General features: G+C 40.5%; 1 protein-coding gene across 4 annotated transcripts in view; it reads right to left on the bottom strand.

The window, feature by feature from the left end:
* Nucleotides 1-22,207, bottom strand: part of OTUD7B (OTU deubiquitinase 7B) — a 56,602-nt gene extending 34,395 nt beyond the window's left edge. For all 4 annotated transcript variants that reach the window (XM_085023036.1, XM_085023037.1, XM_001925669.8 and 1 more), the window contains exon 1: nt 21,933-22,207. The gene's annotated coding sequence lies outside the window, so the exon portion shown is untranslated. The remainder of the gene's footprint in view (nt 1-21,932) is intronic.
* Nucleotides 22,208-26,493: the final 4,286 nt, after the last annotated feature.

Here is a 26,493-nt window from a genome sequence, read left to right as displayed (position 1 = left end):
CAAGGAATGTCTATTTTCTCCCCTGAAAACAAAACTGAGGAAAAAAAAAAAAAAAAACTCAACAATCATGTAATTTACCACTCCCAAAGTAATTTATTAGTATGCCATATGCTATTATGGGTCTACACCAGCAAGAACTCAATAATTGGCCCCTTGACCCCATCACTATCACTGGTATAAGCATGTGTCAGAACAATATTTAACTATTTTTTCAAGAGTTTCTAGTTTTTTGTTGTTTGTTTTTGGCTGCGCCCACAGCATGCAGAAGTTCTCAGGCCAGGGACTGAACCAATACCACAGCAGTGACCTTAGTCACAGCAGTAACACCAGCAGATCCTTAACCCTCTGATCCACCAGGGAACTAGTTTTTTATCAGGCCTATAAGAAGCAAAACAAATTTCTAAGAGACAAATCCCATTAACAGCCAAATGCTAATATACAAATGAGAGAGAAGTTCACAGAGAACTCCTTATGAACTGGCATTTATCTTTTCAGTGCTACTGATAAAAGACTTCCTGGATTACAGTTATTTGGGAAATTTAATAATTTGGAAGGCTTGTACAATGGAAGTGACCTTTGGAAAAATAAGGGCAGAGAAAGTCTATTATTATAATATTGGCACAACAAGAATAACTTCAATAGAAACAGGAATCATGTTAATGTTTATTTTTTTTTAGATCCAGACCAGTATGTCTATTTGCCACACAATGAATTTTTTTCTCCTTCCTTCAGCTAAGGTCAAAGATAGCCCAAGGTTTGATTCTCAATAAATTCAACTTTTAAAAGAACAGCCCCTGTAAAAACAAAAGTTCTACTTGAGCCCTTAAAAATATTTTGATTACTAAACTTTTGACACGAGGGGAAAATAAATATTACAAACCAATAGAGGCTAGTCTAACAGCGAAATACACTATTTCTCTAGAATCAACCCTCAAACATTCAGTAGCTGACAACCTTCTCTCCACTTGTTGACTCCTAACTGTTGGTCATTTCACTATCAATGACAGAACTTCCATTCAAGAGAAGAAATAGCAAAAAGGAAGAAAATCCCTATTACACTATCTGCAATTAGCTATCCACAGGAAATTCACTTGGTCAATTTCTTCAGCATACATATACTAATTTTTATAAAAGCTGCAAATGATTAGAAGAATTTGCCTGTTATAAAATGATATAATTCAGGAGTTCCCGTCGTGACACAGTGGTTAACGAATCCGACTAGGAACCATGAGGTTGCGGGTTCGGTCCCTGCCCTTGCTCAGTGGGTTAATGATCCGGCGTTGCCGTGAGCTGTGGTGTAGGTTGCAGAGGCGGCTCGGATTCTGCGTTGCTGTGACTCTGGCGTAGGCCGGTGGCTACAGCTCCGATTCAACCCCTAGTCTGGGAACCTCCATATGCCACGGGAGCGGCCCAAGAAATAGCAACAACAACAACAACAACAACAAAAACAAACAAACAAAAAAAATGATATAATTCAGTTCAAAGAAAGACACTTTTTATTACTACTATCATTATTTTTTAATTCTTCACCCGTAAGTTTCACTGTTTCATCTTTCCTGGCTACATCTAAACCTCATTTGAACTCCCTCAGGACGTGAAATACTTGCTGGCACTCGCTGCTATCACATATTGCCTTGTCATATTAGTTGGCCTTCCTGATACTTACCTAGTCAATTTGACTATCAGTCATTCACTCAAAATTTACCAAGCTGGGTCAAGCACCTCCAAGGCACTCCAGTCAGATGTGAGAAATCTAAACAAGTTTTTAGTGCCAGTGGCATAGGAAGAGGTATGAGCACTCAGTTTACATGAATGGGTTAGGGAAGTTTCTCAAACTGAGTCTTTAAGATTTGTAAGATCTCATCAGGCTTGAGGACAAAATACATTCTAGACAGAATTACGGTCCTTGAGATTGGCACCTTTCTTTTGTACTTTTAAAAATTCTAAACAAGCCTAAAAAACTGCTTGGCACATAGGAGATGCCTAACAAATATTTATGGCTCTAAATTATTCATGGTAGCCCATGCCTGTGGATAACTGAGAGTTAATCTGTACCTAAAATAGGCTTGTGAATTATTTAGGGGTTTCCAGTGTCTCCATTCACCCCATAGATATGTATAATCAAGATTTTTATGAACAAATATACATGTACAGCTGACTGTTCACTAGTAGCTTCTCTTTTGTTGTCTTTTTTTTGTTTTTAAAGCACTTTCACAAATACGGCCTCATTTAATAAAAATTTTTTAAATTAAACACTCTGAGATTTCTAATCTCCTCTTTTTTCAGTGGAAAACATATACAGAGAGAAATTTACAAAACTGCTAAGTGATACCCAGATAGCAAGGAACAGGAACCTATATACTCTGAATCCAAGTACAAGGTTCATATCGGTTCTTCAGGATTTATAGCAAAATCAAATCCATCTAGCTATGCAAAGTGCTCAGGCTGGAGAACTCTTTAATACTTTGTTTTTAAAAAACACTACCCACACGCACAGTTTGCTAGCCACCACCACCCTCCCCAATCCCCACCAACCCTACTAACACACACATAATTCTATTTCCAGGTTAGCATTAAGAAGGAGAAACTCCAACCCAGGGTATCCTGAGCATTATCTGGATCTCTTTCATTTGTACAGGTTGTGCCTTTTGTGGTAATAATTTCTCTTTTAAAAGTAACCAAGCCTTTTATATTTATGCACATAAAACTAGTTATGAACATATACTACAATCTGACAAGTCTAGTCTACCTAGGAATATAGGCTATACAATTCCATTATTTACATAAATAGAAGGTCTTATGCGGAACAAGGCTGGTGATAAGGAACAGAAAGTCGGTCTATTTTCCTTGTTTGGCACTTCAGAATTAATTGTGGACTTTAGAACTAGGACATCAGAGATCATTTTATTCCATACCCTCAAGTTACAGATGAGAACACTGAGAACCAGGTGAATGAGATTAACTGACTTGCTCAAAGCCACACAGCTGACTAGTGAGAAAAATTGCGTGTACAACATGAATCTGTTAACTCCCGTTCCAGTAATCTTTACTTGACTTCACATATATGATAACTTTCAATTATACATGTAATCCCCTTTGTGGATTTACCTATGAAAACCTCCTTTCCTCCTGCCACCCAGCTAAATCTTTTATGTCTACAGATGGTATCAAAGAAAAATAAGTGTACTTAGGAAATTTAATCTCTTAAGCAACCATATTAAAGAAGGGAAATCATCTATAAAGAAAATCATGAAGACATGCTCAAACCAAATCATCATTTTTGTTTTGCCTATCACCACTAACAACAGGAGTTGGATTAGAAAATACTGTATTCTAAAGTTTGTAAAATTTAAGTTTTATAAAATTATGTGTGACATAGAGGTTTTTCTTTTTCTTTCCTATTGACAGTCTGAAGTTATACTTCTCATGTTATTAAGAAATCATAGCAGTAACTAAATTTTGAACAGAATAAAATACAAATAAAAATCAAGAGAAATAAAGCACCAACTTTTAATATATTACTTCTCCTTGTCCAAAAGTGTAAAATGCCTGGAAAGCATCAAAGCAATCACTTTCCTCATACCCACATTTATTCATGTTTATTTGTGGGGAAGCTACATTTCTTCTTCCTCTTAGGAAGGGCTATATCATCAGCACAGCTGCACTGAGGTCAAACAATTCTCCTCTAACGAAAACCTTAACTTTCTGACTTAATCATTCAAAAAGTACTTATTAAATAAGGACCCATTCAGTGCCAGACAGTCTCCTAAGTGAAGGAGAAACATCATGAGTCAACTAATAAGGCATCATTCCTGCTTTCTCTAAGTTCATCTATTGGGTTGATTCCAGAGAAAACTCCAAGATGGGTATTAACGAACTTCCTTTATTCAACAACAATTTACTGAGTGCCAGTCACTAGAGACACAAAAAGATGGCAAGGGAATTTTTTTTTTTTTTTTTTTTTTTTGGTCTTTTTCCCATTTCTTAGGCTGCTCCTGCGGCAGATGGAGGTTCCCAGGCTAGGGGTCTAATCGGAGCTGTAGCCACCAGCCTACGCCAGAGCCACAGCAACATGGGATCCAAGCCGCGTTTGCAACCTACACCACAGCTCATGGCAACGCCGGATCCTTAACACACTGAGCAAGGCCAGGGACCAAACACGAAATCTCGTGGTTCCTAGTCGGATTCGTTAGCCACTGCGCCAAGACGGGAACTCCGGGAATTTTTTAAAGTAAGAAGTCTTTTCAAAATTTACTAAACAGGGGAGTTCCCATCATGGCGCAGTGGTTAAGGAATCCGACTAGGAACCATGAGGTTGCGGGTTCAGTCCCTGCCCTTGCTCAGTGGGTTGACGATCTGGCGTTGCCGTGAGCTGTGGTGTAGGTCACAGACACGGCTCGGATTCTGCGTTGCTGTGGCTCTGGCGTAGGCCGGTGGCTACAGCTCCGATTGGACCCCTAGCCTGGGAACCTCCATATGCCGCAAGAGCGGCCCAAGAAATAGCAAAAAAAAAAAAAAAAATTTACTAAACAACTTGCTCTTTTAGATTATTAAAGCCACACATTCTTCCCCAAGAACACCAATCATCAGAAGCTGAATTTAAAGGCTTTTGATGATGACACTTAACCAAATATTTTGTTTAAAGGCATTGTTTTCTCAATCTTCTTACTTCGGGAGGCCAGACAGATACTATCCTGGACCAATTTTTGTTATTTATTATAAGATCCACAATACAGGAATGTGCTTGATCTTACCAACAAATTGGAATGAGTTGTTTCCTATGCAGACCGACGCTTCCAGTAAAAGGTACTACAAGCCTCTAAGGTCAAACAGATGACAAATCTTGTTAAACTTTCTTGCCACTACAGAGTACATCAAAGTAGCACAGGCAACCCTTCACAGTGACATAGCACCAGACCAGGATTTCAGGGTGACGTGTCTCTGCTTTTCCTTCTCCCTTTCACAAAAAGTACAAAAGGTATCAATCGGTACACAAGTCATCTGACAAATATCCCACTATCCTCTGGGTTTTTCTCCTTGAAATTAATCCAGGAAACTAACCATTGTAAGAATGCAACCTATCCGATTAATATTTTTAACAGTATTATTGATAGTGGTGGTAATGGTGATAACAACTGCTAGCTTTGCAGTTCACGAAACACTTCCAAATATATCATCTTATATGTTATATAAGATATATTATTAAATATACTATTTACTGAAAAAAAATGGAGAGACGATAAAAGGAAATACCATAAGCAACTATCTCAAAAATCAAAAGTCAAACCAAGTTTAACTGGAAATGAAAAGCAAGCATGTTTAATTCTACCAAAGGGTCAAGAAGTTATTTCTATCACAAAAGCATAGGAATGACTCTAGCAAAACAACATGACACATTTCTCCTTAAATTCTAGGCTTAATTGATTCAATTTATAAATGCTAAAACCATAGTCTCAGCAAGAATCTGATATTATAAATTTCTGTTACCCCAATCCCGCTTCCAAATGCTTTACCCATAGTTAAAGGCTCAACAAATATTCTTGTAAAGAAGGAATGCTAATGATGAGGAAGCTGCCGTAGAAAAAACAAACTGACACCACTCAGCCTTCAGGAATCTTTTTTTTTTTTTTTTTTTTTTTTTTTTGGTGTTTTTGTCTTTGCTGCTATTTCTTGGGCCGCTCCCGAGGCATATGGAGGTTCCCAGGCCAGGGGGCGAATCGGAGCCGTAGCCACCGGCCTACGCCAGAGCCACAGCAACGCGGGATCCGAGCCACGTCTGCAACCTACACCACAGCTCACGGCAACGCCGGATCATTAACCCACTGAGCAAGGGCAGGGACCGAACCCGCAACCTCATGGTTCCCAGTCGGATTCGTTAACCACTGCGCCACAACAGGAACTCCCTTTTTTTTTTTTTTTTTTTTTTTGGAGGAATCTTTTTAAGATTTAACTAACATTTACGTGCACCAATTGAGTACCAGGCTAGCCACATTCACATAACCTCATGGGCCATGCCCAGATCCTCCTGGAATCCAAATACTAAACTGACTGGATCCCTAATACGAAAGAGTTCTAACACTTATAACCTTGATCCCATCTGATTAATCCCTAGAATTTAATTCCTACTGGAATTCAGCTCCTCACTCTCACAGACTTAAGCATCTTTTAATGCTTTCTACTAAATAATGCTCATGAAAAAAAAAATCCTTGTGTCTGTTTTTAAGCTTGTAACTCCAGAACACCACTCATTCCAGATAGGGCACATTGTGATAATGGCCATAACCTAAAATAAGTACTCTCTTGAATCACGCTTGCTAAAAAATAAACCTAGAATGCTAACAAAACTGAATTTCAGCTGCGCAGGAGATACTGAATTTGAATAGTCTTCCCAACCTCGAGAATATTTAGTCCTCCAAATATAGAAAGTATTCTCTATTTGAATGAACTGTGGAAAGCAAGTATGACCCAAGAGTCATATAACTCATCAGAAAGAACCAGGGGAAAAAGACAAAAATTGTTCCAACTGGCATGACCACATTACAATGTTAACAACACATTACTCATCATTGTGCTACATGAAAGAACTTGCAAGTGGGCAAGGAAGTCAAGGAAACAAACAAAACTCTCCCAGTCCTCAAAGCACAAACACCTCCAAATGCCAAAGCAGGTCACACTGTCCAGTTGATACACAGATATGAATGGGATCAGAGGGAATGGGAAGGGGAGAGAGGAAAAGAGGAAAAGCACTACTGCAAATGTGCCTGCCAGCACTAAGGCAGATTTTTTTCTTGAATTCATCAAGAACCTTTTTAAGGAGTTCCCATAGTGGCTCAGTGGAAACCAATGACTAGGAATCATGAGGTTGTGGGTTCAATCCCTGGCCTTGCTCAGTGGGTTAAGGATCTGGAGTTGCCGTGAGCTGTGGTGTAGGTCGCAGATGTGGCTCAGATCTGGCATTGCTGTGGCTCTGGTGTAGGCTGGCGGCTACAGCTCCGATTAGACCCCTAGCCTGGGAACCTCCATATGCCACAGGTGCGGCTCTCAAAAAGCCAAAAAAAAAAAAAAAAAAAAACCCCAACATTTTTAAAAAGAGGAGTTCCTGTCATGGCTCAGTGGTTAGCGAATCTGACTAGGAACCATGAGGTTTCAGGTTCGATCCCTAGCCTTGCTCAGTGGGTTAAGGATCTGGCGTTGCCGTGAGCTGTGGTGTAGGTTGCAGACGTGGCTCGGATTTGGCGTTGCTGTGGCTCTGGCGTAGGCTGGCGGCTACAGCTCCGATTAGACCCCTAGCCTGGGAACCTCCATATGCCGCAGATGCGGCCCTAGAAAGAAAAAAAGAAAAGAAAAGCAATACTAAGGGAACCCACTTATTTATATAACTTGATTTACTTAATTACATGAGAACATATATATGAATAGCAACACAGTATAATAATGGTTGGAGACATTCCTTTGGAATCCATCAGATCTCCATCTAAATCGTAGCTCTGTCACTTTCTTGCTATGTGACCTTGGGCAAGTTGTTTAACTTCTCTATGCCTTAGCAGGGACCTCATCTGATATTTATTATGATATCCCTCAGCATCTTAAACATACCTAAATATTCTGACAAATTAATAGTTTAATAACATAGTGATAAGTATTTTGGATAAATTATCTGCAAGCAGGTATAAGAGAATCTAACTTGGGAACTGTTATCATTAAATGCAGTGCTATATAAAGCACTTAGTACAATTCAAGGTAGAGTCTCACTATTAAATAGTAAGGTTTTCTTCCCTTTATTCTCTAGCCAGGTCAGAAGAGTCACGGCAAGGATTAAGATTAGATAAAAATTGTAGAAGCCAAGCATTGGAATGTGTTTACTACTAGAGACCTAGTATAAAATCTAAGAATATTTTATTTTGGCTTATGAAATTATTTAAACAGTGCCAGACCCATATAGTAGATATATAATAAGTGCTGGTTGATCCATAAAATGCTACTTTGAGTCTGCAGGTATCTGTTACCAGATAGATAAAAGCCTGGTAAAAGGAAAAAAGGGGGTATGAGTCACATCTTAAATATACCTGACTACATATTTAAAAACCAAATATAAACAATTTTTAGAAAGCTAGACAATTCTCTAAAAAACATACCATTAGCAAAAATACTCCATTGATTCACAATATTTACTGCCCTTCTTAGGTAATAAGATCTATATAAATAAACTGTTCTTAATTGCTGACAGGGTAAACAGGCTGGAAAGATTTGTGTCCAAAATTCCCCTCCTCCCTTTACTCCAAAAACACTAATGGGGCCTTTGAGGCTGCTTCACCTACAGTGTGTCGCCAAAGCAACCTATCTACATGCAGGGAGAAGGACTATTTTATCTTCAAAATTGGGGTCAGAGAGTATATGCAATTAAGTCCAAAAATCTGCAGGAATCTTCTTCCTCGACTATAAAGAACTGAAACTCAGAAGACGACAGTTCTAAGAAACCCAAGTCACTGTTATACTATGAGCCTGATAGAAGTATACACATTTAGTGCCTAAATATAAGAAAAACCTATGCAGAACTGAAACAGCTTGTGGTTAAACCTCATCATAATGTGGTCATCAACTTCCCATTTCACTTCCAGGCATTTGCTCTGTGTTTTTAACCACTAGACCCACCTCCTCTTAAGCAGTATGATATAGAAGAAGGAGCACCGAACAACACTCAAAAGAATGGGCTCGACACCAAGTTCCACTACCTACAAGGGAGGTAAATAAGGCATTAAAACTCTCTGTATTCAGTATTACCTGAATGTCGGATTAGACTCAGTGCTCATTTCCACCAGGGCATCCCTTTGGAGTACATGAATCGGAAACCAATCGAACCCAGCTCCCTAATGCTATAACCCAGATTGAAAACATGTGCATTGTTCTTATCTATCCCTTTCCCAAAAAAGCAGTTACCAAATTCTGTTTAATTTTCTTCAAATCACTTGAATTTCTCCCCTTTCTCCATTACCAGCATCCTTGTAGAGATTTTTCTGAGACTATTATAATGGTCCCCTAACTGCTCTCTCTGCCTCCATGTCACATCACACAGCCAAATCAATTTTCCTAAAATACTAATTTATATACACAATTCCCCTGTTCAGGGATTTTTTACTGGAGGATAAACCAAACTCCTCTGCCTGAGATTTAAGGCCCTCTTCAATTTATCTAACTCTCCAACTTTACTAATCTCATTGCTCTCCTAGGTGAAACACTATGAGAGAATCTACATGTGCTGCCTCCTCAAACAAGATGGGCTCAGCTCACTGATCTCATGCCTTGAACGTTTCCCCTCTATACGTATCAAATCTTCTCTCTTTTCTAAGGCCTAGATTATTCAAAGGGTAAAAAACTTTCCCTATGTACACCCTCTAAATTTCTGTATAACTCCATATAACTGTACCCCTCACTTGACACTTAATACCCATGACTTTGTATTAGTATTTATCTTTTTATGCAAACATTCAGTCTTCATAACTAATTATTATGTTCTTGATAATGTTAACTCTCTATACCTGAGGCCTAACTTTTCAGAGGGCAGATATCCAATAAAATGCTGTTGCCAATGGTAACCACTGCTGTGAACAAGTCATTTAAATATTCTGGGACTCATTTTCCTCACCCCAAAAATGACAATATGTAAATTCCCTTTCCATTCTAAAATGCTATGTGACAGTATACACAATACTACCTACCCTGTATTGTTTCTTGTATTTCTTTTTTTCTAAATATGTGTGTGTGTGTGTGTGTGTGTGTATATATATATATATATATATATATAAAACCATGTCCTATTTTAACCCAGAATATAAATTCCCAAGGGGTCCATTCTCCTACTATTTGTTTAGTTTATTCACTGGGTAACACTTTCTTGGCATCTCCTTAGAGCATCTTGTCCAAATTCCAATACACAGCAGGTGTTCAGTAGAAAGGAATTTATAGTCTCAGCCAAGCAGCAAACATCAAGGGAAATTTCTGTAGATGAATTTTTTTGATCTTAATTTCCATAATGAACTAGCATATTAAAAAAATTTACAAAGATGATGTGAGAGAAAAGGAACTTAATGTTAAAATGAGAGGCCACCTTGTGCCAAATAGCTAGGCATTTATTTTAGGCAACCAAAGAAGTTAGGATGCATGCAGCAAAATCTTAAGTCTAACTTTCAAATTCTATTTTCAGAATTCTGAAGAGTATGGGACGTCTCTATCCCTGGTCGGTAAACAGGGACCAGTGTTCTTCATATCATATAATCTTGTCCTTATTACTGATGGAAAATTTCAGAAAACAGAGTCTAAACACTCAGCCAGGTAGGCTCCCAGTTCAAAGACAAAAGCAAATACTAACAAGGGAACTTATTATAAGAGCAGGAAAGTTTGTAAAACAGATTAAGCACTTGTTGTCTAAAATATTTTTGTTAGTAACATTATATTTTCTCATTGTCTTGCCTCCGTTCCACAACATGGGACTATCTTCATGTAAATATCAAGACTTACTTATTCTAAAGCCTCAGAATTCTTTTCTTTTCCTTTGAAGTCAGTTATTAGTGATTCTAAAAGCACAGTAGAACTCATTTAAAATGACTCTGACGTTTCAAAGAGTTTGATTTTAGAACACAAAGCTAACACTTTCAAAGCTGGCATCTATATATAATGTCCTCCAGGTAGGTATGTGGCCTGGATACAACTTTGATCTAGTTAAGGTACAAGGTTTATAAAGAACTTTAAGCCAGGTTTTGAACGATGAGAGGAAACAGACTCTTTAAATTTTTATACCTATCCTTTTTTTTTCCACTCCTGCTCCTTAATCCTACTCTGTAACATCTGCTAACTCCTGCTAGCTATTCTGTTTCTTTGCTCTTTCCCCTGACTTCTGCATTCCTCTTCCCTCTTACCCTAAGAACTCTTTGGGGAGCCACAAGGTAAGAATCTGGTGCCAGGACCTAGGGCTCTTACCCTCTTTGCTGTTAGGTCTCCAAATAAAATCAAGGGCCACAAGGAATTTTCTCTTTCATGGTTTTTCCTATCATCAGACCTCCTTTATCAAGACTAGAGAAGAGACATGAGGCTGGCAGGAAAAGATAGTGCAGGAGTCATTTATTCAAAGGAACTATAAGCTCATTAAAGCCAACTTTGATCAATTATATGTAGCTACTGACAGCAAAAGTTTTCATCTCAGGCTTATTTCCCAGTACTCTGGCCTACAACCCCCCCACATTTCCCCCATTACCTTACCAAATATATCAATGTGTGCTGAGAAATAGGAACATGTTATCAAAAATTTGAGCTAAAAGATAGTCACAAAAGAAAACTGACTGCAAATTAAAGTTCAGAAATGCATTTTAGAATTATAAATAAATTTGGGATACTCCACTTCAAAAAGGTCCATGATAATGTTCCTCAGAACCCCAGTAAGAAATCAAAATCTGACATATTAAGTTTAACCACGGTTTAAGTTTAAGCAATAACCATTAAACATAAGTTTAAGCAAGAACCATTGAACATAATAACATTAAACATAATAACTGTTTAACATAAACATAGGTTTAAGCAATAACCATTGCTGATATCTAACTTATTTTACCTATAAAACTGCAGTTTCATTATAGTTCAACTTAATGTTTAATTTCTTCCTGGTGGGGGAGGGAAGAGCTTCTGAGTGTCCCAAACAATGTTATATTGGTACTACACACTGCAGAATTAAAAGCTTGAAATATTCTGCTGAGATACAATTTGGTCTCATCAATAAAAAGGAAGATGCTGTCAATATGTACCTATATGTGAACAAATGTGTACATTAATTAGGTTTTTTTTTTTTAGAGGCCAAAGAATTCCTGGTTCTCATCAGCACTTATTAAGTAAACAGACAGGCTGCTTTTTCTCAACCCAATATAAATCTCCAGTGGCGGTGTCAAGACCTTGATGACAATAGCAGAATTTGATAGCTAGTGAAATGAGTCTGGCCACTGGAGCACACTGCCTCAAATGCCATCAGGATCAATTCCCAGGAGTTTCCTCATTGGGATGATATCACCGATCAATTTCCATTGCATTTGTCAGGGAATGTTTGCTCTCATCTCCTACAGGAAGTTCATCCTGACTGCTCTCAGCATTTATGTGCATTTTTATATAATTTTCAGTGCTGAATGTTTGTTCCTTTATAAGCTTTATTATTCATAAGGGCCACTATATTGCTTACAATTAAACTAACAATTCACCAACTCAAAGAACTGTCTTTATTTTCTTATTCATTAATTAACCATTTAGTCATTAGTAGTTACTAAATGCTTACTATCTTTAAGTTACTGTGGCATGCCCATGAAGAATACAAAGATAAAAGAATCCACTTATCTGCTTTCAAGGAGCTCACGGTATAGCAGAAAAGGCATGCCAAAGGCATAAATAAACTAAAATACAAGAATATACAACCACCACCAGACCAGTACCAATAAAATGATAGGTGGATTCGGAAGTGGGAAAGATCATACCCTGTTAGAGAAAAAAAAAATCAGTAAAGATTTTGTGGAAGAGAGGGTTTAAACTGGGACTTTGATGGGTAGGATTATTTCACAAGGCAATAAGGGAGGAAAGCAGAGGAAACAGACTTAAAGATTAGGTGATTAAAATGAACTAGATCTACAGGAGACAAATCTGAAAAACAATGTTGAGAAAATGTTGCAAAAAAACACAGGCAGTATGACTCTACTTATGATTTCAAAACAAAATTATACCTTTTTGTGTATATATTACATACTTTTTAAAAAGTATAAAACATGAAATGGAATGATACATACCAATTCAAGCCAGTAGTCATTTCCCAAGAATGAGGAAGGGGATAAAGATGCAGAGTAAGACTTTGGCTATATCTAATAACCTAACAGTTTATATCTTAAAGAGATATATCTTTTAAAAAAGTGACAAAATGTTAATATCCATTAAATCTGTGTTGTGGTCCCAAAACTGTGTTAAGAGTTTTTCCCCTGAACTTTTCTCAGTATTTAAAATATCTTATTATTTAAAATTTTTAAATTAAGAAAGGGCCAGCTGACTGGAAAAATAGGGGAGTCATTCACACAAAAATAATCAGGAGTTTAGGTTCCCCTACACTTTAAGGGAAAACTTGATTAGCTCAGTCTTAGATTGAAGAGGATCCCTCATATCCCTCACACAGTGTGCACAAATCCACTTAGAACAGAGTGGGGTAGGGGCTGACAAATATGGACAAGAAAGAAGTTTTTATTGTCACCCCAAATCAGATACCTGAGGGGATTGAGAACCACCTTCCCACATAACACACGCCAGTGCAACCAAGTCATCTCCCCCAAAACAATGCCAAGGAAACTTCTAGCTACATAGGAATTCAGATAAAGACTCACTGTGATAGCTTGTCTGTGCCTCTTCTCGCCCCACCCTTCCCCCAAACACTCACAACAAACAAAAACAAAATGTACCCTTGCCCACTTGAGAAAGAATTAAGAATTGGCAGCTCTGCTAAAGTGGACAGTTTCCAATCCAAGGCCCTTTGCTGGAGAAGATGTTGATACAGCCCAGAGAAAGGAGTAAAGAAATCACAGTTCAGTTCAGTTTTGATGAAGGCTTATCAACAGAAGGTATCCACCCTTCTACATCTTCTATCCACCCCTCCTGTCCCAACTTCCCCAGGGGAATCTAAGGACCTCTTCTCCAGCAAAAAAGACTTAGGACACAAATTCCAAACTCTTACTTCACACTTTAAACCCAAACAATTTACTTCCACAAAAATCCAATGAAATTAAAAACATGGGGGAGATGGGAGTTTGGGGTTAGCAGACATAGGATGGATAAACAACAAGGTCCTACTGTATAACAGGGAACTATGTTCAATACCCTGTGATAAATCTTAATGGAAAAGAATATGAGAAATATACATATGTATAACTGAATCACTTTACTGTACAGCGGAAATTAACATGACACTGTAAATCAACCAAAGAAATTTTTTTTAAAAAACACGGGGGATAAAGATTTAGAATCCAAGTATAATAACAAATCTTGCTTTTTTAGATACACTTTTTGCAGGTGCCCAATTTATCCTAGCCTATTTCTTTGACCAAAGTTTCACTGGTACAATTTAAAACTAAGATTAAAAGCAAACAACTTGAAGGGAACTTAGCAGAAGCAATACACACATCTGCACACACAATACAACAAGTACCTTGACATTCTTCTAGAGCTGAATCATTATTGCTGAAGAATCCTAACATCCTATTCATTCCAGTCCAGGGCATCCACTGCCCCAGGTCAAAGTCTCTATTCCCCATGGTACTCTCAGGGCAGATCTTCCTCAAATCAGACCTGAGAAAATACCACTACTCACTCTGGACTAGTAAAAAAGACAATGGAATGTAATGACAGAAGTCCCCATCTTCGAGCATGATACAGTGCGGCAGAATGAAACAAACACTGCAATAGGACCTGTGAGGGAATTCGAGAGGTAAGTTAACATTTATTAATCACCTATGACATTACAGCCACTGAAGACTGAAATCTAGAGCAAGCTTTACTTCTGTGATCCTGAGTAAATCTCACGTATTCCACTCGGAAATCAATGAGGGAGACTAACAAAGCGTAACAGTCTTTCAAGTTCTCTGATTCCATGATTCTACAAACATGATCACTCAACAACAGCAAAGGGGTCATCGCTAAGCATAATAAAGTTATTTTAAAAGTCTTCTGCTTTGTCCCTCTCCAATCCACCCTCTATACACCATTGACAAAATAATCTTTCTAAAACACGAAACTTACTTTATCACCCAATGCTCAGAAACCCTTAAATGGCTCATCACTCAGTGCAACCCAAGATAAAGCTGTCCATGGTTGGCCTTACCTACTTCTCCAGCTTCATCCCTGCCTCCAACCCTCTCCTCCAGCCATAATAACTACTTAAAAGTTACCTGAAAAAGTCTGGCTGTTTTGTTCCTTTAAGCCTTTGTTCATGCTCTTTTCTCAGCCTGGAGTGTACTTCTCCTTCACATCTGTAGGGTATATCCTTAACTCATCTTTCAAGACTCAGCAAAAAATGTCATCTCCTCTGGGAGGCACTTTCCAATCTCTGAATTCATGCCCAAGTCAGAACTGAGCTTTAGGCCCCCACTTTGCCCGCTACATACCCCTATCACAACATCTATCACACTTCATCTATCTGCCCACACAACTGCCCCCTCCCAATAGACCCATAAGCCCCTTATAGGCTGAGACCCTTTCTGACTCCTCTGCTTCCTCAGTGCCTAGGATGGTGCTTAGAAGGCAAGAGACACTCAATGGCTATTTGATGGAGCAGGGAGTAGAGGAATGAAAAACAGAAAAGGAGAAGGAAGAACTCAAGATGGCCTTAAGAGGGGAGAACAGTTAGTGTTTATCAGTACCACTAGCTCTGGCCTTCTGCTCTTTCCCTAAACTCTAGCCTTCAGAGAGCTTATTCATTCTCTTGGCTACAGCTACCACATCCATGCTGATGAAGTGCAAAACCACACTTTCAAGCATCATTAACCCCTACCTCTCCACCAGCTGGAGGCTCACCTCTAATAACTGGATCAGCTTTCACCTGGATATTCCACTGCCATTTTAAATCCAAAACAACTCAAACTGAATTCATCATATTTCCCTAGGAAATGAGGAAACCTCCCTAACTTCTTTTTCTTCTCTCTCTCTCTTTTTTTTGGGGGGAGGGGGCACACGCATGGTATACAAAAGTTCCCAGGCCAGGGATTGGACCCATGCCAGAGCAGTAACCCAAGCCATTGTAGTGACAACGCCAGATCCTAACTGACTACACCACAGGAGAACTCCCCTCCCTAACTTCTTTATCTCACTCAGTGTCCCAGGAATTTAGGCTTAAAATGCCATAGTTACGTCTGATTGATCACTTTCCTTCATCTTCCACATCCAGTCCTCAGTGATCTCAATTTTTCCTTCACAATCTCTTTTTCACTCTTTCCTCTACTTATCCCACCCTCTACAACTCTAGCTCATGCCTCATCACCTCACACACCCCAGGTGCCAATCTCCCTTCCCTCCAAGCCAACCTATTTCCTACTATCATCATATTACAATCCTAATAAAAATTTCTCGGTGGTTCACTATTTTCCATCATTTAAAATCTAAACTTATAAGCCTGGCTTTTAAGACCCTCCCTATAAACACAGCTCCTAACCAACCTAACCACCTTTGTTTTATCTATTCACTGCTTCTCAGGTCAGTCTCCTCACTGCCCCGAGAACAGTCCTAGTACACTGTTGTTTCCACAGTCTTGCTGGATCCCTCTCAGCTCCAAAATAAAATGATTTTGTTGTTGTTGTTGTTATTTGCTTCATCTTTTTTTTTTTTTTTTTTGTCTTTTTGCTATGTCTTGGGCCGCTCCCGCGGCATATGGAGGTTCCCAGGCTAGGGGTCGAATCGGAGCTGTAGCCACCAGCCTATGCCAGAGCCACAGCAACGCAGGATCCGAGCCGCGTCTGCAACCTACACCACAGCTCACAGCAACGCCGGATCGTTAACCCACTGAGCAAGGGCAGGGACCGAACCCGCAACCTCATGGTTCCTAGTTGGATTCGTTAACCACTGCGCCACGACGGGAACTCCCATCTTCATTTCTTGTACCTAATACAATTTTTTTTTTTTCTAAAGATCTGGAGTAAGTTACAATTCCTCTGTGACATCATTCATAACTACCTGGGTACTCTCCTCCCAAAATAACTATGGTATGAGGTCTACACTCTGCAACTGATATACTTTTGCATTTAAAATTTTTCTCTGGCATAAAAGAGGCTCAACAGATATTCATTCCTTCCTGCACCCCCTTACTCCCAACTGGACTGTAAATTCTTCCAGGGCACAAAACTCATTTTTCCTAATCCTCCACACTATCTAGCATACAACTAAAATCATGGCAGGTCACTAGAAAGAAGTTTAGTAGACTCTCCTATCCCAAACTGTTTCTTATAGTATAAGGTATGAGATACAATCCTAAAAAAAAAAAAAAAAAAAAAAAAAAAAAAGTCTAAAATAATCCAGAACTAAACTGTATACTAGATTCCTAATTTTTTCCACCTCAAATTTTAGCTCAGGAATACCACAGTCTCCTGACTTAGGTGGTAAATAATGATCCTGTGCCCATGACATCACAAGCACATAGTTTGGTAATGATTATGAGAAGGTAGGGGGTAGACAAGGATGAAGGAAAGCAAGTCAACTGAAAGAATAAGGCTGGGAGAACAGCTGTGTGTTTTTTGTTTGTTTACTTCTGAAATATGGACTCTTCTCCCCATTCCTTTTTAATTTTTTTTCCCCTTAAATTGGCCATATTTTCAAACAAGTTTACTTCAGGAGGAAAAATCTAATCGATTTTCAAAGGAGATAACATCTGAAGAGGCTTGACAAAACCCAAGTCCTTTGAAAACGCCAGCTTAATCTTCAACAACGCAGTATCACGCACTAGGATTCTTCCAGATACTGTGAGTAAAGACTTATTCAAGCTGCAACATAGGCATCTTCTACCAACTGCTCTTAGGAATAGGGCAGAAAGCCTGAAAGGCCACACTGGAACACACAGATTTTGAAAAGAAATTGGTCTTCATTAACACACTCAGCACAGCCCAGTCTTAATTACCTCGCATATGGAGTGTTCATCTTATGGATTTCTAAGGTAAAATCTTTAATTCAAGACTGACCGTTCTTTACCAACAGTGTATTTTCCTCACTATCAGGTAATTCAGGCTTAGAAATGGAAAGTCATCAGTATGACCCCCTAAACACTAAAACCAGTCTGGTTTTAAAAATAATGCATTTTTGGAGTTCCTATCGTGGCTCAGTGGTTAACGAATCCAACTAGGAACCATGAGGTTGTGGGTTCGATCCCTGGCCTTGCTCAGCAGGTTAAGGATCTGGCGTTGCCATGAGCTGTGGTGTAGGTCACAGACGCAGCTTGGGTTGGACACTGCTGTGGCTGTGATGTAGGCCAGCAGCTACAGCTCTGATTCAACCCCTAGCCTGGGAGCCTCCATATGCCACAGGTGCAGCCCTAGAAAATGCAAAAAGACAAAAAAAAATAAAAATAATGCATTTTCAAACCAAGAAATTTCTTAAGTCCTGAATCACCTAAACTAGTGCTCCCTACAATAGCAGAGATAACTGAAAGTTAAGTGCACTTGAAACATGACACTGTCCTTACCAAAAGCTCTTAAAGAGAATCCTGCCATAGTCTTGTGACATCCCCACAGGTTGGTACAATGTGAGACAGGCACAAGCAGAGCTCAGCATAGTCAGTAAGGTGTGTGAATACAAAAACTTCTACAGGGAATCATATGTCTCCTGGCTGATCCCTTTAGGCCAGGATGGCCTAGAAGAAAAACAGGACAGTCACAATGTACTGGTGCCTGCATGACTCCTTGTCCCTGAGTTCCTGGACCAGAGGGCTCAATACTTCTTATTAAATCTATTCTTTGTTTAAGGACCTACAATGACTCTATTGACCCGTTCATCAACACCCAACAGAGTCTGGCGTCTGATTTCCCTCCACCCTTTTGCCTGCTCTACCCATGACTTGATCAACCCACATTCTCTCCAGTCATTCCCATTTATTCTCCCCACAAACACAACTTAGTCATTCATACCATCATTTCACACTGTACATTCTATATTCCCAGAAGATCTTTTATTTCCTTTTACTCCTAACACAGAATAACTATTTCATTTACTTGAATGTTCACACATATTATATAGATAAAGATGGAGAAGTAAATTGTCCAAGGTCACTTTAGTAAAAAACAGAACCACAACTTGAACTAAGGTCCATCTAACTCCATAGCCCATGTCTCATAATGAATCTAATCCATAGCCTCCTAAATCCATTTCATATCTGACTGACTCAGAAATTTTACCTAATTTACCTCATTCTTACTTTGTTACTTCAAGGTTTCTAGTCTTTATACTTCATCTGTAGCAGGTTAAACTTGGTTTTGTTTATGTTTTTCCCTAAATGTTAAAGCTTATAATAATAGCCTGCCTTCCCAGTTACATACTGCCTTCCCCAACACCACCTTTGTCCCAAGGGCAAGAACACCTGTTTTTAGATCATTTATATCTCCCCAAAGCCTGTTACCAGAGCTTGGAGACTGCCTTATCCAGAGGAGTGTTCAATCATTATTTGGTAAGGATTTATTAATATTAATAGATGATTTATCATATTTAAAAAACCCCAATTCAGGCATTCATAATAAAATTGTCCTGCATCTACATTCCAGTTATATAGATTTTAATTATCTGCTTTATCAGGGGCTGTTAAGAAGATTCCACAGTCTGCCATTCCACAACTCCTAAGTATGCATAGGAAAGATACTGCTGAAGTCACACTTCAAAGCATTGTTTCACGATTTTTCCCTTGATGGGATCAACGTCTGGGGTAAGGAGAAGGGGTGCTCCCTTATAATGTCCTCTGTCAGCATACTTAGCATGCTTGAGACATTCAGCTCTAAAACTTTAACAAGTGGCACTTAGTGTCCCCATAATAACCAGAAAACTTATTTTTAATACAGAGTTCTTCCATCATAATTCACTTGGTTACATATGTTGAATCTCAAAATCCCAAACTAAGCTTTCTGAGAACTGGAACTAGTGGTGGGTTATTGGGCTGCCCTACACTTATTCTTAGATTTTATTCACTCCTTCAATTCCCATACCCACCCCCAACCCCTGGAATAACATACGTAGTTCAACTAGGGAAAGTTGCTAAATACAAATATAAACAGAATTTGCTAGATATCATCACTAATATTGGCACCAACCAACTCACAAATTAAAATAATTATCGACAGTCAACAGACTCTGGGATCCCAAAAGAAAAAGATTAAGGAAATAAAGCTTCAGGAGAATTTCCAAGCTGCTGGCAACATAACTACACCAAAGTCCAACTAACATTTAACATTCATTACTGGTCAGCCTGCCTTATACAAGTCAGTAGACAGTCCTTTCTTTGGCAAAGGTTTACTTTTTTTTTTCCCCACAAGGGAGTCTTTGGCATTAAATGAAAGGGATAAGTCAAAGCAAGCATCAACAACAACAAAAATAGTAGGAGTTTGGAAACTATCTTCCTTCCATCTTTCCTTCCTGCTTGAATACGTAATGTCCAAAGTGTGTATCTGTTCAGTTCTAAATTATTCATGTTAACGGATGATTATCGGTAGAAAGGTGCTGATAATCCAAATGGAAAAAAAAAATCAAAAAATAGTCTATTTCAGTTTTGGAATATCTTTTCAGCATATTTATCTTCTCAATTATTCCTAGTATGAGCTAATATTTGTATTCATTTGTAATCTCTAAGTACATAGTAACTGGCCACTAACTCAGGGAGGTGCTCCAAAGCATGCTGGGTAGCTAGTGGAAATTAGAACAGACTGGCATTCGGCTTCCAGATGAGCAACACCATTTCATTTATTTTACAGTACTGTTCAGCTTTCAAAATATCAACAGACTAGCACAGCAGGTTGATTACTAAACTTGAAAAGAAAGGCTCAAAGAACAATGAGGACAAAGAGTATAATTGTTTGCCTATAATGTATTCATTTGTAAATTATGCAAAGCAAATGTTTAATTACTAGTCTCATTCTCCCTAACCACCCAGCGTACGTCCTGTTGTCTTCTCCATCCCATCAGGAATACAATCCCATTTACTGGGAAGGAAATTTTCTGGTTTTTAGATTAGCTACCTTTTTGGACTAGCCTTACCACTACCTCTTCTCTCTACTTTGTCCTTTCTCACTTTAGAAATAGGTTGAAAGACAAAGGGCGCCAGCGTCCTCCAAGATCTAAATACAAAGTATGAGAAGCCAAAGACTGAACAATTACCAGCTTCTATATTTTCTAAAAAGTATTTTATGCATATATGTACTAAAACGAAAAGTCCTGCTAATTTTTGTTTTTGCATTCATGAAAACTCCCTGAAGAGCTCGGGAGAATCTCAACATAAAATTTCACCAGTTTCTTTTAACTTAATTTTTATATCTGTACTCTGCCCAGAGAAGCAACCGAAGTTCTAGAGACAGACTACCAAGGCATAGACGGAAAGAGGGGGTTAGAAAAAAAGAGAGAGGGAAAGAAAGAGGGAAAGAGAGAGACTCAGAGCGCTGTTCCTTGTGAGCCGACAAGCTAAAAATACGCCGGCCCAGTAAACAAATCCCATTCCATCCCGACCAGAGCCACACCGTTAACCTAGTAATTATGAGAAGAGGAGTGAGATCACGCAGCCCCCGGCTTACTCATCATCAGCTTCTAAAGTTTCCATCGGGCTCACAGCAACTTTTCTTTTTTCTAAAGTTCATAAGCCTACCGTAGAATCAGTCATTCTCCCTCCCTCCCTCTCACACTCACACACACACACACACACACACACACACACACTTCTTTTTCGCTCCCTTCCTCCATTACTGGACGCACCTCAGTTTGGCTATCCTTAAGGGAGAACAAGCTTGTTTTCATTCTACTTTTATATTGAGACTTTAAAATGAACTTTATCCTACTATGAGAGTAGTAGCCTGCACTCCTAACCACCTTAAAAGTCCACCATCCCTCTCCGAAAGTCTAGCTGATAAGGGAGGACCGTCCGAACTGCCCAGCAGTTGAGGAAGGGAGGCCAAGAATGGGGAAGGAGGGCTGGATCGCGGGACGCAGGTGAAAGGGAGGAGTAACGAGGGAAAGGTTGGGACGAAGCAAGGCACAGTAAGGGCGAGGAGGGGGTGCCGAGAGGAGAAGGCTCTGGGTGAAATATAATCAGAAAGGAGAAGAGGGACCGTGGCGATCAGAGGGTCAGAGTTTGGGAGTCTGAAGAGGCGGGAGGGGCGGGGGCAGACGGGGGAGGGTGACAGGGAGGGGGGCTCCGTTACCCTCGCGACTCCCGGGGCAAGGCCCTAGGCCGGGGCGGAGCGCGGGGCCCGGCTGCCTCTCCTCATTCCACGGCAGTGACCCCGGGGTCCGGCCGGCCCCTCCCCCGACGACGATGGAGTCGGAGGCGGCGGCGGAGAATGCGACCGCGGTTGTTGCTCCGCACAGGATCAGGAGCTGGAGCCAGACGGGACTGATCCGGACTGGCCTCCCCCAGTGGCTTTTTGCCTGCTCCACACTCGGTCGCCACTCTGACTCCGGCGGCTGGTTCAGGATCGTTGGTTTTCGGCCGTCCGGCCGGAAACAAACGCCGGTTTCCGGCCGGAGCGGGTTGGTGGTGACACCCAAGCGGCCCCGGGCCTCCTGCGCCCCGCCTCGCCCCGCCCGGCCCCGCCCCTTGGGAGCCCCGCCCTTAGCGCCGCTCCCTCGGCCTAGGCCAGTTTGGCGCTTGCCCGGAGCGTGACCCCGTGTTTTCCTGGCGCGTGTTCCCAAAGCCCCTGGTCTGCAGAGTTCTTGAACCAGAGCTGGAGAGGTACAGGGTATACCCTCGAGACTTTGAGGTGGAGTCGTTTGGACACAGCCCTTTGGGAAGCAGAGAGAGGAGGGGTAGTTCTAGGAAGGTGAGAGGGATGAGAATACTTTAGAAAGAGAAGACTGAAATTCTAGTTACTCTACGCAATCACTCTGGACTGACCAGAGGGAAATGAACAACGCTTCTTCCAGACCCGTCTCCACCCAGTTATGCACGCTTCATCCACTCATGAACTGAACATACCTTTCCCTATAAACACTCAATATTTATTTACTTGCCTAACGAGGATACCCTATTGACATTTCTGCCTTAGACTCTTAGCCCAATCAAAACAAGTTATGTAGTGCTTTTTTTGGTAATGCCTTTTAACAGCCTTGCAGCATAGTTCAATTCTCAAATACTAATTGAGTCCCTACTATGTGCAAGGCACTGTGCTCATTGATATTGGGAACACAAAAATGATTGACAAAATCCCAGGCATCAAGGATCTTAACACTTTAGTAAAATGCATCAAACTATTACATAAGGCGGAACTCTTATCAGTGCTGTGTGGGTTATAAAGACCTATGACTGTGAGAACATAACCTTTGCCTGACACACAGCAAACCTCCCATATTTGTTGAATGAATAAAGATTTGAAGAATGTGGACAGTTTCAAGTAAGAAGAGCCATTTCGTTAATACCTCTTTATGACAAACACAAAATGGGACCAGTCCCTGCTATAATCTGACCAAATAAATCCAAAATTTTAATTCATATTCCTAACATTGTGACAACTGGCTTGCATGTTCAAAATGTTTATTATCTAAATTGTGCTCCTTAGGCCTATTTAAAAGCAAATATTATAGTCAACTTTTCTGTCCCCTCATTAGATTCTGAAGTCCTCAGTTTCTAAAGGGAAGCCGTTTAGAATTACCCAGCTCAAGATAGAAAATTGACATCTGAAACAGGAAACTTCCTAGACAGCTATGTCTCTTGGGAATATCCTGAGTTTAGAGGTAAGGATTTAGGGCTGGGCCTAGGGTCATACCAAGGCCCAGCAGGAAAGAGTGCCTTGCATGAAGCATGCCCAGGAAGCATGCTCTGGGTTGGCAGGCAGAGCCATTTGGTCTGGGCTTCAAGTATATGGGAACTACAAATTTTAGGTATTGTTCAGTGGCAAATTTGAGGAGGAGTAGAATGAGGCTTGATCACCTAAATTAATTGTCACCAAACTCTGTTGATCACTTCCACCCCTTGCCAGCTAAGTCTGAGGTGAGAGGAAAAGCCCACAGGTAAGGAGCCTCAAAAATCCAAAGCTGGAGTTCCTGCTGTGGCGCAGTGGATTAAGAACCTGACTGCAATGGTTCAGATCGGCGTAGAAGTATGGGTTTGATCCCTGGCCCTGTGCAGTGCGTTAAAGGATCCAGCTCAAATTCAGTCCCTGGCCCGGGAACTCCCATATGCCACAGGTGTGGACATTGAAGAAAAAAAAAGAAATCTAAAACTGTCTTGTTTCACCAAGGCTGTCCCAGGACCAGGTTATGCCCATCCATTAACTATGTCTTTTTAGTTTTAACTCCACTACTGCAGGCTGATTAGGACCAGGTATGGAGTTCAAAGGCACTCTCCATCCTCAGTACAAGGCAGACTTTTACTTTTGGCAGTGACTACAAAAAGTTTCCAAATTTGAAAGCTGGGCCAAGTTGCCGGTCAAACCCATTTAAGTGACCACACTTTACAGGCTTGCCTGGAAATTTAGGGGCCAGGAAGTGATGGGGTTGCAGTTGCTTTGTGCCTGTTTCTTGCTCTGCCCATCCATCACTCATTGTTGTTTGTGCAGTTGCTCAATGGGCTGCTTGTTTTGGGTCAGCGCAGGCTGTGTGGGTAGCAGTGTGGTCAGCTGGGCTGGGAGCCAGGCCACCTGGGTTCTGGTCCCAGCTCAGCCAGCTCCTAATCCATTAAGTGACTCCCTATTCCTCTGTGTCAGTTTCTCTGCCTAGAAACCGGGAAACTCTTCTGTAGTGATGTGCAGCCAGTCAGGCTGTCACTATTCCAAATGCTCAGAAGTAGCTGTCCAGTGTCATTGTCAGAAGGCAGAACACAGCTGGTTATTTTTTGCCCACAGGTAGAAGAATGGTAAGGAAGGAAAGTAAAAGTAGCAGAGAAAACCCTACCGGTGTACCCAGGGCCACACACCCTCATCTGTCATTCAGTACAAAGTTCTTCTCCACCCTAAAGGCCTGTTTCTGTTTACTCATTTTTAGCAATTCTAAGGGCTGCTCCAAGGAGCTCCCAGAGCTTTCACTTTGCTTTGGGCAAGATCAGGAAAAAAAAAAAAAGAGCTTTGCCTTTCGGCAGAGAAACTAGAAGAAGAGATAATTTCAACACTGGGACTAATGGATAGAGTAGGGGGAAACGTTCAGAGAAAGCTATTTTGCAGCTAACCAGGAAAAAAAAAAAAAAAAAACAGCAAATTGTTTGCATTTATATGCTTTTGTGGTAGAAAAGAAAACCAAACCAAAATAACTTCCGTTCCACTATCACCACTATAATTTAGACCAGTGGTTCTGTGGAGTTTTAAAAACTATATGCTGTATGTGCCTAGAAACCTCAGACAACTAACTCAGAAGTCTTGGGACTGAGGACCATGAATCTATTCTTTAAAAACATTTTTTAGGAGTTCCCGTCATGGCGTAGTGGTTAACGAATCCGACTAGGAACCATGAGGTTATGGGTTCGGTCCCTGCCCTTGCTCAGCGGGTTGACGATCTGGCGTTGCCATGAGCTGTGGTGTAGGTCGCAGACAGGGCTCGGATCCAGCGTTGCTGTGGCTCTGGCGTAGGCCAATGGCTACAGCTCCGATTGGACCCCTAGCCTGGGAATCTCCATATGCCGCAGGAGCGGCCCAAGAAATAGCAAAAAAAATAAAATAAAAAAAAAATAAATATATATATATATATATATATATATATATATATATATATATATATATATTTTAGACTCTCCAAGTTCTTATAAAGTGAAACACTTTCCTATCCTATGACCCACCAATTCTACTCCTAGGTATTTACTCAATAGAAAGAAAAATGGATGTCCACAAAAAGCTTTTATGAATGTTCCTAACAGGATTATTCATAATAGGCCCAAACTGGAAATATCTCAAATATCTGACAGAAAAATGACAAATACATTAATTAAACAAAGGAATGTAATTTTCTTTTGCTTTTGCTTTTTAGAGCCACACCTGCGGCATATGGAAGTTCCCAGGCTAGGGGTCAAATCGGAGCTGCAGCTGCCAGCCTGCACCACAGCCACAGCAACGCTGGATCTGAGCCACATCTGCGACACACTGCAGCTCCCGACAACGCCAGAGCCACAGCAAACTCGGGATCCGAGCGAGTCTGCGACCTACACCACAGCTCACAGCAACGCCAGATCCTTAACCCACTGAGCAAGGCCAGAGATTGAACCCGCAACCTCATGGTTCCTAGTCGGATTCGTTAACCACTGTGCCACGACGGGAACTCCCGGCAACGCCAGATTCTCAACCCACTGAGCGAGGCCAAGGATCAAACCTGTGTCCTCATGGATGCTAGTCAGATTCGTTAACCACTGAGCCGAGATTGGAACTCCAGGAATGTATTTTTAAAAGCAAACTCCCAGAGTTCCCAGTGGCTCAGTGAGTTAAGAACCCAATGTAATCTCCACAAGGATGCAGGTTCAATCCCTGGCTTCACTCAGTGGATTAAGAATCTGGTGTTACCACAAGCTTCAGTGTAGGCCTGCAGCTGCAGCTCTGATTCGACCCCTAGCCTGGGAACTCCGCGAGTGTGGCTGTAAAAGAGAAATGAACTCCCTTTTAAGCACAACACCATGGAGAAAACTCAAAATCATTTATTCAGAAAAAGAACCATTTACATGAAATTTGAGAACAGGCAAAAGTAAACAACGATAGAAATTAGAACTATGGTTGCATATTGAGGGGAGGTGGGGACTGAATAGAAAGTGGACACAAGGGAACATTTCAATGTGAGGGAAAAGTATCTTCT

The sequence above is a fragment of the Sus scrofa genome, chromosome 4, assembly GCF_054392235.1.
Source record: "Sus scrofa isolate SSC_HxYL_T2T_F1_AM1 chromosome 4, Sscrofa_HxYL_maternal_Yorkshire_Landrace_v2.0, whole genome shotgun sequence".
NCBI classification, from domain to species: domain Eukaryota; kingdom Metazoa; phylum Chordata; class Mammalia; order Artiodactyla; family Suidae; genus Sus; species Sus scrofa.
Note: the sequence above shows the minus strand (reverse complement) of the source record. Positions and strands in the feature narration are given on the sequence as shown.